The sequence below is a fragment of the Chiloscyllium plagiosum genome, unplaced genomic scaffold (genome assembly GCF_037043375.1).
Source record: "Chiloscyllium plagiosum isolate Xiang-an unplaced genomic scaffold, Cpla_swu_hap1 HiC_scaffold_8, whole genome shotgun sequence".
NCBI lineage: Eukaryota > Metazoa > Chordata > Chondrichthyes > Orectolobiformes > Hemiscylliidae > Chiloscyllium > Chiloscyllium plagiosum.
The window spans coordinates 8052594-8069211 of NW_028270146.1; the positions used below are offsets into that span (position 1 = coordinate 8052594).

Genomic DNA, 16618 nt, shown 5'->3' on the forward strand with positions numbered 1-16618 from the left:
TGTCCCCTAGTAATTGACCCCTCCACCCTGGGAAAAAGCCTCATACTTCCCACTCTATCCACACCGTTCACAATCTTATAAACTTCTATCAGGTTGCCCCCCCCCACCCCCCCAAACCTCCTGCGTTCCAATGAAAATAAACCCAGTCTATCCAACCTTACTTCATCACTAAAATCCCCCAGACCAGGCAACATCCTGGTAAACCTTCTCTGTACCCTCCCCAAAGCATCCACATCCTTCTGGTAGTGTGGTGACCAGAACTGCATGCTGTATTCCAAATGTGGCCTGACTAAAGTTCGATAGAACTACAGCATGACTTGTCTATCCTTATACTCAGTGCCCCTTCCAATGAAGGCAAGCTTGTCATCTCCCTTTTTTACTCCCTTATCTACCTGTGCTGCCACCTTCAGTGACCTGTGAACCTGCAAACCCAGATCCTTCTGCACATCAATACTCCTGAGGGTTCTGCCATTCACTGAATAATTTCCACTTGTACTTTGACCTTCCAAAATGCATGCCCTCACATTTGTCTAGATCAACCTCTATCTGGCATTTTTCTGTCCATGCCTCCAACTGATCTATATCCTGCTGTATCCTTTGACAATTTTCCTCACTATCTGCAACTCCACCAATCTTTGTATCATCTGCAAACTTATTAATTAGACCTGCATGTTTCCTCCAAATCATTTATGTAGATCACAAACAACAGAGGTCCCAGCGCTGACCCCAGTGGAACACCACTAACCACCAGCCCTCCATTCCAAAAACTTCCTTCCACCACTACTCTCTGTCTCCTATGACTACACCAGTTCTGTATCCATCTTGCCAGCTCACCCTGATACCACGTGACTTCACCTTTTTTGTCAAGAGGGACCTTATCAAAGGCTTTGCTGAAGTCCATGTGGACAGCATCACCATTTTCCCCTTATCAATCATCTTCGTCATCTGAAAAACCTTAACCAAATTAGTGAGGCACAATCTCCCCAGCACAAAGACCTGTGCTGTCTATCGCTAATAAGTCCATTTGCTACTAAATGTATATAGAGTTTGTCCCTGATAATGTTTTCCAATAATTTCCCTATCACTGACGTGAGACTCACAGGCCTGTAATTCCAGGATTATCCCTGCTACCCTTCTTAAACAGTGGGACAGCATCAACTATTCTCCAGTCCTCTGGGGCCTCACCTGTGGTCAAAGAGGATACAAAGACGTCTGTCAGTGCTTCAGCAATTTGTTCTCTTGCCTCCCTCAATATTCTGGGATCCATCCCATCAGAACCCATCAAAGTAAGAGCCCAGGGATTTCAAGGGAGAGTGACAGGTTGGACCTAAAATTGGCTCAGCAAAGAGTGAAGGTCAGTGTGTATTTCTTGTGATTGGAAGACTGTTCCCACTGGGTTGTTGTGGGGCTCAGTACTGGGTCTCCCCTTCTGGGCTAAAACATCAATGATTTGGACTGAAATGTGGGTGATGTGATCGAGAAGTTTGCAGATGTTGGAAGAGTTGCTTCAAGTACATGCACTTGTTCCTTCGTCCAGATCGGGAATTGAAGCTGGTACTTATCTTCTCTTGTCTCCATGCAATGACCAAAGAAGAGACAGCCGAATTTAGACTTAGCATTGTGTAATGGGACAGGGTTAATGTGTAAACTTTGTAGTAAAGGATCCTCCTGGGAATGACAGATGATTGTATGATAGAATTTCATATTGTGTTTGAAAGTGATGTGGTTGAGTACAAAACTAAGGTTTCACGTGTAAATAAAGCCAATTATATCAGGGAAAATGAGCTAGATTAACTTTGAAAATTAGATTAAGGGACCGTGGATAAACAAGAGTGATCGTTTAAAAAGTAATTTCCTAATTCTTAATGAATAACCATTGTGGTTGCAAAACTCTACAAGAGGTCTAATGCTAGCTATCTAAAAAAGTAGTAAACCTAAGGACTTGGAAGCTTGAACTCAAAAACAACCAATTAATTGATGAAGTTAAAAATCACACAACACCAGATTATAGTCCAATCAGTTTATTTGGAGGCACTAGCTTTCAGAGTGCTGCTCCTTCAACAGGTGCTTCCAAATAAACCTGTTGAACTATAACCTGGTGTTGTGTGATTTTTAACTTTGTCCACCCCAGTCCCACACCGGCATCTCCAAATCACAATTAATTGATGGAGAACAAATAGATTAAAAGAATCAAGAAATATTCAAACAACTTTAAAATACTTGTATAAGTGTATGAGAAGGAAAATAAGCAGAATCCCTTAAAGAAAGGAGACATTATAACTGGGAATAAGCCATATAAAATATTTTGTATTTCTCTTTGCAATAGAAAACAAAAACATGCAGGAAGTAGTTGGGACCAAGATTTCAGTGAATGGTGAACATCAAAACTAAATAAGAAAAGTTCGGGAGAAATTAGTGGAATTAAAAGCCGACCGCTTCCCTGGATTGGACAGGCTATGTCCTCGGCTTTTAGGATATGACTGCAAAATGATGGATGCTTGGTTTGATCTTCCAGGTTTCTCTAGATTCTACAGCAGTTCCCTTTACATGTCAAATAGAACCCTGTTTTTAGGCAAGATAGGAGAAGGAAACCTCAGAACCATCTGTCAGGTAGCCGGACTTCAGTTGGGAAAATGTTGGCATCGATTGTTGGGGATATGGCAACAGGGCAAAGCACGATGATTAGGCATAGTTAATGTAGTCTTTGAATAGGGATATTGCTTGACACATATATTTGGTTTGTTAACAGACATTTGGTAAGCTGCCTTATAAGACTTTGTGGTATTAGATGAGGTGATTGGTGTGTTAACAGAAAGACAGAAGGCAGTCAGAACAGAACTGTGATCTTTAGAACGGCAATGTGGTAACTGATGAGTACCGTGAGGCCTTGCTATTTACAATCTGCATCATTAACTCAGGTGATGGAACCAAGTGCAATGGATCAAAGTTTGCTGATGATACAAGTCTGGGTAGGAGAGTGAGTTGTGAGGAAGACTGATCCTGCAAAGAGCTATAGAGAGATTCAGTAATTTAACAAAGAGGTGGCACATGGTGTTTAAAGTGGAGACTGTGAACTATTAGCGGAACCAGTTTTGTTCACTAAATTCAACTCTGTAATGGATCATTTATCATTCATCCGTGGGATGTGGGTATCACTGGCTGGCCCAGCGTTTATTGCCCATCCTTAGTTGCCTTGGCAAAATGATGGGGAGCTGTCAAAATGCAGTTAGGGAGGGAGTTCCATGACTTAAACCAAGTGCTGAAGAAATGGTAATTTATTCCCAAGTCAGGATGGTGAGTGGCACAGAGGAGATCTTTGTGGGGGTGGGAGTGTTGGTGTTTCCAGGTATCTGCTGTGTTGGCCCTTCCAGATGGAAGTGGCCGTGGGTTTGGAAGGTGCTGCCTGAGGACCTTTGGTGAGTTTCTGCAGTGCATCTTGTAGATGGTACACACTGCTGCTACTGAGCATTGGTGTGGTGGAGGGAGTGGGTGTTTGTGGATGTGGGGCCAATCAAGCAGCTGCTTTGTCCTGGATGGTGTCAAGCTCCTTGAGTGTTGTTGGAGCTGCCCCCATCCAGGGCAAGTGGGGAGGATTCCATCACACTCCTGACTTGTGCCTTGTCAATGGGGAGTTAGAAATATAGAATGAAGGAATGAATGTAGGCCATTCAGCCCTTCGAGCCTTCTCTGTTGTTCAGACTGATCATCCAACTCCATCCCCTTTTCCTGATTTCTCCCCGGATCCAATGAACACTTTAGGCCTAAGAAATGCATCCACATCTTTCTTGAAAGTCTTCAGTGTTTTGGCCTCCACGCTTTCATAAGAGTGCTGATGGAGTAGCACAGCAAAGATCACTGCTCTGAAGTTGGGACTATGCCAAGGATTCTTTCTTCTACCTAGGTCAAACCCAACCACTGATGGGAGAGTGCAGAGACGGTGTTACTCCACCTGACCTGGGTGAGCTTGGAGGTGGCATTTCATTTTCTAGCCAAGGTAGCAATGCTTGATGTTGAAGCTGATGATCTGAATCAATACAGATTTTCATTTCCCCGTACTCAGGCTCTACACTTCCAGCATTGATTAAATGAATGAATCACCAAATGATGTAATGTGGCTCAGAGATGTAGAATGTTTTTTTTAGAAAAAGTATTCCGATGAGCACCAATCGAGTTTTTAAGATTTAATATCCAGAATTCATCATATGCACCCTACTGAACGTAGCAGGAAAAGAGTATTGTGAGGTGCAAGAACTATTTGGTTTCACTGCCTGCTGCAGAGGTTACACTGTACTGCAGTGTGCAATGAAAATGAATCTCACTGTAGTGCAAATTGCATGCTACAAAAGCACTTCAAGTCATGTAATTCGATCGTGGAGTTTGCAAATGGAACTCAACTGCCCCCACAGACTCTCGGCCTGCATACATCAGACAGAACAAAAACTGGCTGGACTGTCTCTCAAGGACGTAATGCATTGCAGCGCCTCTGTTGAATCTGCCCAAGTCTGCTGTGCCATGGCTCCTTTGGGTTACATAATCAGAGTTTATTGATGTTCCTGTGTCACAGAATATGTGAGCCTGTGCTTCGTGTACATCTGTAAAGGTGCAATAAAAGCACTTTGCAGAACGTGTGTATTCGTGGTAAAGATATGTTGGTGTTGAGTTTGACGAATTTGTATGATGGGAGATTGTGCCTTGTCCGATGATTGGTTTAAAACAAAACAGTCTCCAGTTTTGACTCCGCTGAAGATTCAGACTCCCCGGGTCACTGTAGTCAAGTGGATACTCTGTGTTCAAATCTAGACAGAACTCTAGTTATTGTGTACCATTCTAAATATTCTCTCTTGGCACAACACAGTTTAAATGTGAGGACAGGTTGTCTAAAGTAGGCTTCTCATCCCTAGAAATAACTTGACTGAGGTGTTTAAAATATATTTCAAAGCATTTGTAGTTTGAGTGGTGAGAGAATGCATAGGGACATCGTCTTAAGATTAAATGGAGAATATTCCAGAGTAAATCCAGAAAACACACTTTCACACAAAGGATTGTGGATAGTCTGAACTCTGGGTGCAAGGCTTCAGCTTGGAAGGGTACTGCGGGATTTGGATCAAAGTGGATGAAATTAAATTCAAGTGCTGGCCAGCCATGTCTTAATCAAACTACCCAGTTCCTGTTCCTTTGTTTCCTCTTGTACGGCAGTTAGCCTTTTCTCACCCAGTCTCGCCCCTCTGTAAAGTGCCATGAGCTGTGGCCAGCAGTCTGAGTGCAGCCTGGAAGCTGTCCATGGGCTGTTTGAACCCATATGGGCTTTGTGTTGGGCTGGGAATTGCCCTTAGTCACTTGACTAATATGAACGCCCTCTCAGAAGAAAAAGGTAAAAGCCTGACTGGAGGTGAAAAGTTTGCACATTTCTTATTTAAAGAAGTCTTTCTAAAGGTGGTTCAGGGACTCTGTGGTTTGACCTATTCTTCTGAAGTATAATGAGCAGGGGGGTACAATAAGCTGCAGCATTGTAGGGACCTGCCATTCACCATGAAAGGCCAGCAGGTGCTGAGTCGCTCAGAATTAATTAAACTGTGTGATTATTGCCCGGGTGAGGTCAATTCCCTCCTGATTCTTGAACCTGTTCAAATGCTCGATGTTTTGCGGAGGATGGCCACAAGCGAGGCATATCAGTAGTTGTTCCCTTGTGTATGGTGAGGAAATTAAGATAATTGTCTTACGTAATGTGTAAAATAAGATGGGAGTTTCATGCGGAAGGTGTTTACTCTTTTGGGGATTGGTGGGCTGAGATTGTATTTTGCTTAAAGTGTTGGAGTCACAGAGATGTACAGCACAGAAACAGACCCTTCGGTCCAACTCTGCATACTGACCAGATACTGGATCAGTGGTGCTGGAAGAGCACAGCAATTCAGGCAGCATCCGACGAGCAGCAAAATCGACGTTTCGGGCAAAAGACCTGGCTTTTGCCCGAAACGTTGATTTTGCTGCTCGTCGGATGCTGCCTGAATTGCTGTGCTCTTCCAGCACCACTGATCCAGAATCTGGTTTCCAGCATCTGCAGTCATTGTTTTTACCATACTGACCAGATATTCTAACCTAATCTAGTCCCATTTGCCAGTATTTGGCCCATATACCTCCAAACCCTTCCAATTCGTGTAACCATCCAGGTGCCTTTTAAATGATATAATTGTACCAGCCTCCACCACTTCCTCTGGCAGCTCATTCCACACACGTACCACCCTCTGTGTGGAAAAAGTTGCCCCTTAGGTCCCTTTTATATCTTTCCCCTCTCACCCTAAACCTATGCCCTCTAATTTTAGACTCCCCCCAACTCAGGGAAAACACATTGGCTATTACCCTATCCATGCCCCTCATGATGTGATAAACATTTCCATAGCTCACTTTACAATCCTTCTAGCTAATGAAGTACTTTGGAAATATAAAAATCACTGTCTTATAGGAGGCACAGCACCATTCCTGATGAAAGGCTTTTGCCTGAAACGTCGATTCTCCTGCTCTTCGGATGCTGCCTGACCTGCTGTGCTTTTCCAGCATCACAGTCTCAACTCTAATCTCCAGCATCTGCAGTCCTCACTTTCTCCTAGTTGACTTTAACCTTCCTGCGAATCCTCTTGCAAGGATGCCTACCTTGAAGAAGTTCTCCTCCCCTCTCTACAAAGATCTCAGTGAGTCTCTCTCTCACTGCACCCCCCAGGTCATCTCCTCTGCCCTGAAGCTCTTCTCCACGTCCTGATGAAGGGCTTTTGCCTGAAACGTCGATTCCCCTGCTCCTCAGATGCTGCCTGACATGCTGTGCTTTTCCAGCACCACACTCAACAGGAGCCACAGCAGCGAATTCATACACAGCAAGCTCCCAGTAATAATATAATGGTCAGAAAGCCTTTTTCTTTCTAAAAATGTGTTTGTTAAAGCAAAGGTATTTCTCAGGCATCTGAGACCATGTTTAACATTGCAACTCAGTACTGCCCCAGGAGAGTCTGTAAATGCGTGGAGAGTGAATCACCAGATCTCTGACTGAATGTGTCACTCTCTGAACAATTGCCCTCTCAATCTTGCGAGGGGGTGTTAGTGCCATGGAGTGGAATTTTTAAATTCTGGGTAACAGGGTGGTCAGCTGGTATTGCCTGCTCAGATATAACCTGGTACGAGCAGAATAAAGCTTTCCCTGATCCTGTCCTTCTCCATATCTCCCACCCTTTGACCTTGGCAGAGATTGTCAGTTGAGATTGAATACTAGTTTGGAGGTACAGCAGGTAATGAGGTAAATGGAATGTTGACATTTATTGCGAAAGGAGTAGAGTGTAAAAGTGGGGAAGTGTTGCTGCTACTGTACAAGGCATTAGTGAGACTGTGTCTGGTGTACAGTTATGGTCCCTTAGTTCAGGAGGGATGCGGTTACATTAGAAGCAGTTCAGAGGTGCTTCACTAGGTTGATTTTAGAGATGAGAGGTTTGTCTTATGAAGAGAGATTGAACCGTTGAGGACTATACACTCTGGAGTTCAGAAGAATGCGAGGAGATCTAATTGAAGTCTATAAGATGCTAAAGGGGATTGACAAAGCAGATGTTTCCTCACGTGGGACAATCTAGAATGAGAGGTCACAGTTTGAGGATGACTGGTAGCAGATTTAAAACAGAAATGAGGCGAAATTACATCCGTCAAAGGAGCGTGAATCTGGAGAATTCACTTCCCCAGAGCGTGGTGGATCCCAGGACATTGAGTAAGTTGAAGGAGACTGGCAGGTTTTTAATTAGTAATGGGTTGAAGGGTTATGAAGAGTGGGCAGAAAAGTGAGATTAGCCATGATGGTACCCAATGGCAGGCGCAGACTCAAGGAGCTGAATGGCCTACTCCTGCCCCTCTTTTATTAATGAGATGTCCCCACATTGGCTGACCTTTGATTCCTGGTAAGGATCTAGGCACCATTGATTCTTTTGAGCCTGAACTGAGACCATTCAAGGTTATGGCAATGAACTCTAGGAGACTTCCATCTTTACTGGCAAGGGCTAGATTAACTTGCTCGGGAAGGGGAGCTCATTATTTATTTGCTCATCATTAGTGAGGCCAGCATTTAATGCCAATACCTCATTACCCAGAGGGCAGTTAAGAGTCACCCACATTGCTGTGGGACTGGAGTCACGTGTAGGGCAGACCAGGTAAGGATGGCAGTGTCCTTCCCTAAAGGATAGCAGTGACCCAGGTGGGTTTTTGCTGACAATGAACAACTGCCATCATGACCGCTAATACCTGATTTCTACTTTTTAGTGAATTCAGGTTTTGCCATCTGCCAAGGCAGGATTCATGGCAGAACATTAGCTGGGTTTCTCGATTAATAGTTGACAGATTATGTCACTAATCGTCCCCCCTCACTTTGAAGTGTCTAACCCATACACCTTTCTTCCGTCATTCATCTGAGAGAAACCTTGCTAATTCAAACCAATAAAAAACTGTGCATTCAAACTGAGTTTTCCATTTAAAAATCTTTTTGAAATAGTGTTATGAATATTTCATTACGGATACACTGTGCTCAAAAACTCTTGGCAAGTTTTCTCCGCCTTCCTGCTGGGATATGGTTCCCTGGACATTGGTTGTGTGGGTAACCTTGTCCCGGTTGCGTGGGTAACCTTGTCCCGGTTGCGTGGAGTGGAGTGGGATCACACCCAGTTTGGGCATCACAGCAATGTAGGAACATGAGGTGACTGTATACAGACATCTGCTCAGCTGTCAGTGTAGACATCGCTTATTGTCCTCAGCAGAAAGCCGGCAAGCGCTGTTTAAAAACTAGTTAAAGTAGCATTCTTCCACTGCCCTTCAGGGAGAGAGGTCCACTGTCCTTGTTTGGTCTGCATGTGTCTCCAGATGTGTAGCAATGTGTTTGACTTGTAACGAAACGTGGTGCCACTGTTTAAGAAGGGCGGTAAGGACAAGCCAGGGAACTAGAGACCAGTGAGCTTGACCTCGGTGGTGGGCAAGTTGTTGGAGGGAATTCTGAGGGACAGAATGTACATGTATTTGGAAAGGCAAGGACTGATTAGGGATAGTTAACATGGCTTTGTGTGTGGGAAATCATGTCTCACAAACTTGATTGAGTTTTTTGATGAAGTAACAAAGAAGATTGATGAGGGCAGAGCAGTAGATGTGATCTATATGGACTTCAGTAAAGCGTTCGACAAGGTTCCCCATGGGAGACTGGTTAGCAAGGTTAGATCTCATGGAATACAGGGAGAACTAGCCATTTGGATTCAGAACTGGCTCAAAGGTAGAAGACAGAGGGTGTTGGTGGAGGGTTGTTTTTCAGACTGGAGGTCTGTGACCAGTGGAGTGCCACAAGGATCGGTGCTGGGTCCTCTACTTTTTGTCATTTACATAAATGATTTGGATGCGAGCATAAGAGATACAGTTAGTAAGTTTGCAGATGACACCAAAATTGGAGGTGTCGTGGACAGCAAAGAGGTTACCTCAGATTACAACAGGATCTGGACCAGATGGGCCAATGGGCTAAGAAATGGCAGATGGAGTTTAATTCAGATAAATGCAAGGTGCTGCATTTTGGGAAAGCAAATCTTAGCTGGACTTATACACTTAATGGTAAGGTCCTCGGGAGCGTTGCTGAACAAAGAGACCTTGGAGTGCAGGTTCATAGCTCCTTGAAAGTGGAGTCGCAGGAGATAGGATAGTGAAGAAGGCATTTGGTATGCTTTCATTTATTGGTCAGAGTATTGAGTACAGGAGTTGGGAGGTCATGTTGCGGCTGTACAGGACATTGGTTAGGCCACTGTTGGAATATTGCGTGCAATTCTGGTCTCCTTCCTATCGGAAAGATGTTGTGAAACTTGAAAGGGTTCACAAAAGATTTACAAGGATGTTGCCAGGGTTGAAGGATTTGAGCTATAGGGAGAAGCTGAACAGGCTGGGGCTGTTTTCCCTGGAGCGTTGGATGCTGAGGGGTGACCTTATAGAGGTTTACAAAATTATGAGAGGCCTGGACAGGGTAAATAGTCAAAATCTTTTCCCTGGGGTCGGGGAGTCCAGGACTAGAGGGCATAGGTTTAGGGTGAGAGGGGAAAGATATAAAAGAGACCTAAGGGGCAACTTTTTCACACAGAGGGTGGTACGTGTATGGAATGAGCTGCTAGAGGAAGTGGTGGAGACTGGTACAATTGCAACATTTAAGAGGCATTTGGATGGGTATATGAATAGGAAGAGTTTGGAGGGGTATGGGCCGGGTGCTGGCAGGTGGGACTAATTGGGTTGGGATATCTGGTCGGCATTGACGGGTTGGACTGAAGGTCTGTTTCCATGCTGTACATCTCTCTGACTCCATGACTCTCAGCCATTGTTGTATCATAGAATCCCTACAGTGTGGAAACAGGCCCTTCAGCCCAACAAGTCCATGCTGATCCTCCAAAGAGTAACCCACCCAATCCCATTCCCCTACCCTATTGTTCTGCATTTACCCCTGACTAATCCACCCAGATGAAAATGTGTACTGCAGGTGCTGGAGATTAGAGTCAAGAGTGTGGTGCTGGAAAAGCACAGCAGATCAGGCAGCATCCGAGGAGCAGGAGAATTGATGTTTCAGGCAAAAATTGATTTTCCTAATCCACCTAATCTACACATCCCTGAACGCCATGATCAATTTTGCATGGCCAATCCACCTAACTTGCACATCTTTGGACTGTTGGAGGAAACTAGAGCACTCAAAGGAAACCCACGCTGACACAGGGAGAATGTGTAAACTCCACACAGTCACCCAAGGCTGGAATCAAACCCGGGACCCAGGTGCTGAGAGGCAGCAGAGCTAACCACTGAGCCACTGTGCTGCCCCAAGCCACTATAGAAAAGTTTTAATACGCAAGTGAGATAGACCACTGAGTGTCGGTGTAGGTGCTGGAAATGATGAGGGTGCACCCGGTCTGATGACTCCTTCTGTGTGAACTGGGAGAGCTGTCCTTCAGACTTGTCCATCTCTCTCTGAATCACACCTCACAGTGTGTGTCTGAGATTTCTTCTCCGTTGTGGTTATGTCCTGTCCCACCAACGCTTGAGGTGTCAGTGATGTGGTGTACAGTTTCAGAGGGAGAGAGAGAGTGACTAGGTAATTATGGCTGGTTATCCTGATGTATATATCTCAATGGGAAACAGCAGTGTCTAGCCAGAGCTTAGAATGTGGTATCGGTGTGCTGATGTCTGAAAGCAGTTGTTCAAACCCACTCCAGGGATCTGAACACAATCCAGTTTGCCAGTGTACTTTACTACTGAGGGTGCTTTGCGATGTGAAAGCACAGGCCTCCTCTGCTTCTTCGGGTGAATGTAAATGATTCCTACTTCAGCAGGAGCAGAGAAAGTCTTCCTGCTTAAACTTTCGTGAAGATGATTATAAAGATCTAACGTTTGTGCAGATTGGCTGCCATTGGCTCCTATGTTCCGACAAGGACAACTCTTCAAACTACCTGAATGGCTGCACATTGCTTTTAAGATGTGCTGAGTTTGTGAAAGTTGGAGAGAAATGCCTGTTCCTTTCTTTCCTGCATTTTGAAGTTAACTTCTGAAATGGCAATTAATTGAAAAGTTGTTTTGAGAAGCATGCTGTTAGTACCTGCTGCTTGTCAGGACTTCCCCCACCTCCCCTCGCTGTCTTTGTCTGTCTCTCTGTCTGGGTCTCTCTGTCTCGCATGCTCGCGCTCGCTCTCTCTCTCTCTCTGTCTCTCTCTCTCTGTCTCTCTCTCTCTGTCTCTCTCTCTCTGTCTCTCTCTCTGTCTCTCTCTCTGTCTCTCTCTCTGTCTCTCTCTCTCTCTCTCTCTCTCGCTCTCTGTTCCAGTCTCTCTCCCTGTCTGGCTCTCTTTCTTTCTCTGATCCTGTCTCTCTCGCTCTCTCTCGCTCTCTCTCGCTCTGACTTTCACTCTCTATTTCTCTCTTTCTCCCTTTCTCTGTCTGTCCCTCTCTCTCTCTCTCTGACTCTCTCTGTCTCTCTCTCTCCTGTGTGTGACTCTCTTTCTCTGACTCTCTCTCTGTCTCTCTCTTTGTCTGTCTTTCTCTTTCTCTCTCTTGGACTCTCTCTCTGACTCTCTCTCTCTCTCTCTCAGCAGTTTTGGTGGTGTGTTTGGGATGAGGCAGCAGTCAGATTGTCTGTTTGTAAGACAGGCTGAGCTGAACAAAGCCAATATTAGTGCTTTAGATTTCCTGTCTCTATTTGTCTAGACTTGTCAACCACATGATATTGTTCCTGGAGGCAGTCTCCGTGTTTTCCTTTTTGGAATGGAGCGTGTGCAGTTTGTCACTAGTCCCCCTGCCACACTTTGCTCCATTGCCTTGGTTTTGTTTGTTTCGGAATTACCCACCTCTCCTGGAGCTGGCAGAGGGAGTCGTTCTCAGTGCATGTGCTCACTGGCTGAATGTCAAACAGGCTGGTTTGGCTGAAGCTAAGGGAGAGCCTCACTGCTCAACTGACGGACACAAACAGATAACCTTGTGGATGTTTCACATGTTCCCCTCGTTTTCATTTACCCCTGTCTTGACACCTGAGCCTGTTGTGTTACAGCTGCCCTACAGCTCCCCCCCCCCTCTCACGTGAGTCTCTCCCTCCCCCTTGCCTGAGTTGCCCCCCCAGCTGATTTATCCCTCCTTGCCTGAGTTGCCCCCCCCAGCTGATTTATCCCCCTTGCCTGAGTTGCCCCCCCAGCTGATTTATCCCCCCTTGCCTGAGTTGCCCCACAGCTGATTTATCCCCCCTTGCCTGAGTTGCCCCCCAGCTGATTTGCCCACCCTTGCCTGAGTTGCCCCCCCAGCTGATTTACCCCCCTTGCCTGAGTTGCCCCCCCAGCTGATTTATCCCTCCTTGCCTGAGTTGCCCCCCCCAGCTGATTTATCCCCCTTGCCTGAGTTGCCCCCCCAACTGATTTATCCCCCCTTGCCTGAGTTGCCCCTCAGCTGATTTATCCCCCCTTGCCTGAGTTGCCCCCCAGCTGATTTACCCCCCCTTGCCTGAGTTGCCCCCCCAGCTGATTTACCCCCCTTGCCTGAGTTGCCCCCCCAGCTGATTTACCCCCCCTTGCCTGAGTTGCCCCCCCAGCTGATTTACCCCCCTTGCCTGAGTTGCCCCCCCAGCTGATTTACCCCCCTTGCCTGAGTTGCCCCCCCAGCTGATTTACCCCCCTTGCCTGAGTTGCCCCCCCAGCTGATTTACCCCCCCTTGCCTGAGTTGCCCCCCCAGCTGATTTACCCCCCCTTGCCTGAGTTGCCCCCCCAGCTGATTTACCCCCCTTGCCTGAGTTGCCCCCCCAGCTGATTTACCCCCCCTTGCCTGAGTTGCCCCCCCAGCTGATTTACCCCCCCTTGCCTGAGTTGCCCCCCCAGCTGATTTATCCCCCCTTGCCTGAGTTGCCTCCTGCTCACTGTTCTGACATTTACCCCCCCTGCCCCTCTCTCTCTCTGCTTTGCTGTGTGCAGGTTCACAGCTGCTTTTTGGTGTTGCTTCTACAGAGTGATATCGTCTCACTGAGCTGTTTAAAATGATTAAAGGAGTTCCTGTTCAACCACACCAGCAAATATTTCCTCGGGTGGTGGGTCACAGAGAAATCCCGAACAAGGGCACGTCGCCTTGGCGTGAGAGTTGGCTCATTCAGGGCAATGCCAGGCAGCACTTTGTCATGAAGAGGCCATGGAAATCTCTTCTTCCAAACACAAAAACTTCTTGTACTTGGGGATCAGTTGAAAGTTACAAAGTTAAGGTGGATGAGCATTTATTTGGAAAAGGAAATGAAGGCTTAATGAGGTAAGGAGAGCCAGTGGATGTGATCTGTTTGGATTTCCAGAAGGCTTTTGACAAGGGACCAGACTGGAGGCTGCTCAACAACATCGGAACTCATGGTGTTAGGGGTAAGGGTCTGGCACGGATAATAGATTGGTTGACCGATTGAAGGCAAAGATTGGGGATAAAGGTTTTTTTTTTTCAGAATGATGGATTTCCGCAGGGTCGCAACTATTCACATTATACATTAACGATCTGGGTGAAGGAACTGAGGGCATTGTTGTGAAGTTTGTAGATGACACAAAGCTAGGTGGAGGGGCAGGTAGTGTTCAGGATACGGGGAGTCTGCAGAAGGACTTGGACAGGCAAGGAGAGTGGGCAAAGAAGTGGCAGATGGAGTACAACGTGGGAAAGGGTGGGGTCATGTACTTTGGTAGAAGAATAGAGACGTAGACTATTTTCTAAATGGAGAAAAGCTTCAGAAATCCGAAGCACAAAAGGACTTGGGAGTTCTCGTTCAGGATTGTCTTCAAGTTAACATGGAGGTTCAGTTGGCAGTTAGGAAGGTAAATACAATGTTAGCATTCATCTCAAGAGAGTGAGAATACAAGAGCAGGGATATACTGCTGAGGCTGGGTAAAGCTCTGGTCAGACTGCATTTGGAATATTGTGAGCAGTTTTAGGGCCCCATTATCTAAGGAAGGATGTGCTGGCCTTGGAGGGGGTCTAGGGGAGGTTTACCAGAATGATCCCAGGGATGAAGGGAATGTCAGATGAGGGGTGGTTGGGGACTCTGGATCTGTACTCGATAGAGTTTAGAAGGATGAGGGGAATCTGATTGAAACTTACAGAATACAGAGAGACCTGGATAGTGTGGATGTGGACAAGATGTTTCCATCAGTAGGAGAGACTAGGACCCAAGGGCACAGCCTCCGAGTGAAGGGAGGACCCTTTAGAACGGAGAGGAGGAGGAATTTCTTAGGCCAGAGGGTGGGCAGTCTGGGGAACTGATTGCTGCAGAGGGCTGTGGAGACCAAGTCATTGAGTGTATTTAAGACAGGGATAGACTGGTTCCTCATCAGTGAGGGGCTCAAAGGCCACAGGGAGAAGGCAGGAGAATGGGGTTGAGAAACACGTCTATAATGAAGATTAATCTATAATGAAGATTAACTGCAGAGCCCACGTCACCCGTCATCAAATGGTGGGGCAGACTTGATGGGCCAAATGGCCTAAATCTGCTTCTATAACATATGGTCTAGTGCAGTGTAAGGTGATCTTTGTTGGAGTGGAAAACACTCCCAGATTGAGGAGGGAAGGTAGATTGCCCTTTCTCTAATGCATTGGTGAAGATGTGTTTTTAAGACAGTTGTTTCCACCTTCTAGATTTTTTGACTGCTTGCCCTGATATCTCTTTGTGTCTCGGTGTCAAATTTACTTGCTTCAATGAAACAGGTTTTACAACATTTAAAGGTGCTATGTAAATGCAAGGAGTGAAAACAGTTCGTTCCCAGATTTCAAAAGTGCTGAATTCGGATCCTCCGGTTTTGATGATAGTGAAGTGTCCTACAGTACACAGTCGAGCAGATCTGTGATATACGATTGTTAATGTAAAGTTTACAATCTGTGAACGCCCAGGATCATTAGTGTTTGGTGTGTAATTACTGAACTGTGGGTTTGGTTTTTAATCTGTGTAGTGGGACGTAACCGTGGAACCTGTGTGCTGTAGGCTTTAGGATGTGATTCACCGTGATCTGTGGTGGGTCTGATCTGAAGTGCAGACGTATACCTCTGTATGAACATCCAGTACCAGGAGGGTTTAACATGCAGCATTGCAGCTTTGGAACCCCAGTCATGGCGTGGGCTCTGCAGTTAATCTTCATTATAGATTTGCTTTCCATAGGCTTAAAATCTTCCAACAAACTGTCTGAAGTGTTAGAACGTGTAAAACCTCTTTATCTGTCTCTCATTTCTTTATTCCGTAACTAAGAATTGAGCCTGGATACTTTAGATGGCACTGTAAGCGGTGACTTATAAACTTTTCACTGTACAAGTCGTTCTGCTATAACGTGCGTTTAGCCAGCACAAATTTGCTGTAACCCGGTTGGAGAGTTGGGGTCTCAGTTCTAAAGCACAAACCTTTAAAACGTGTGTTGGCTGTAACACGATTATATTGCCAACACTTTAAGTGCTGCTTCTAAAGTGGAATTTTTCGATAATCTGGGGTTGCACAAGAACGCAACCTTTGCGTTACTACCTATTCTCATTTGACAAAAAAATCTAATTCAATTCAGTTCAAACCAGCTTCCCACGTTGGGTTTACCAGCGTAGTCCAATCAATCCTGTAGCCAGCCAATTAAGAGAGGAGACGTGTGTTCTGTAGCGCCTTTCAGAACTTTTGGACATTGGTGTGGTTTCTGAGCCATGGTGTAATTTTTGAAACAGGAAAGCCGTGCTCTATCGTTGCTTGGAATCCCTCCAGCTGATGGGCTACCGTCGTGAGGGTTGTGAGCAGCCTGGGCTGGGAAAACCGAATTGCTGGCACATACATAACCACGTGTATGTAGCTCAGCATGCCTTAATTCCAGTTACCTCGTCCCAGAAAGCTCTGGCCAAACATTCATTTACTCTCTTGCCCTCCAACTCATTCATCCTCAGCTGAGACTTTTCTTTGCTCAAGTTGGAGTTTTCCATCCTGCAACATTTTGGGATGATTTCCATTGCTGGAATAGATCGGATGGGAGAGAAATTAGCCATTTTATCTGAACAGAACCTTCCTATCTTGGTTTTTCTAAGATGTCACTATTAGTCAATACTAAATCATAAGCTTTCAGACATTCAGTTGCTGTT

At 45.7% G+C, this 16618-nt stretch overlaps 1 protein-coding gene across 2 annotated transcripts in view; it reads left to right on the forward strand.

The window, feature by feature from the left end:
* Positions 1 to 16618, forward strand: part of jag2b (jagged canonical Notch ligand 2b) — a 256596-nt gene that overhangs the window by 57264 nt on the left and 182714 nt on the right. The window lies entirely within an intron of this gene.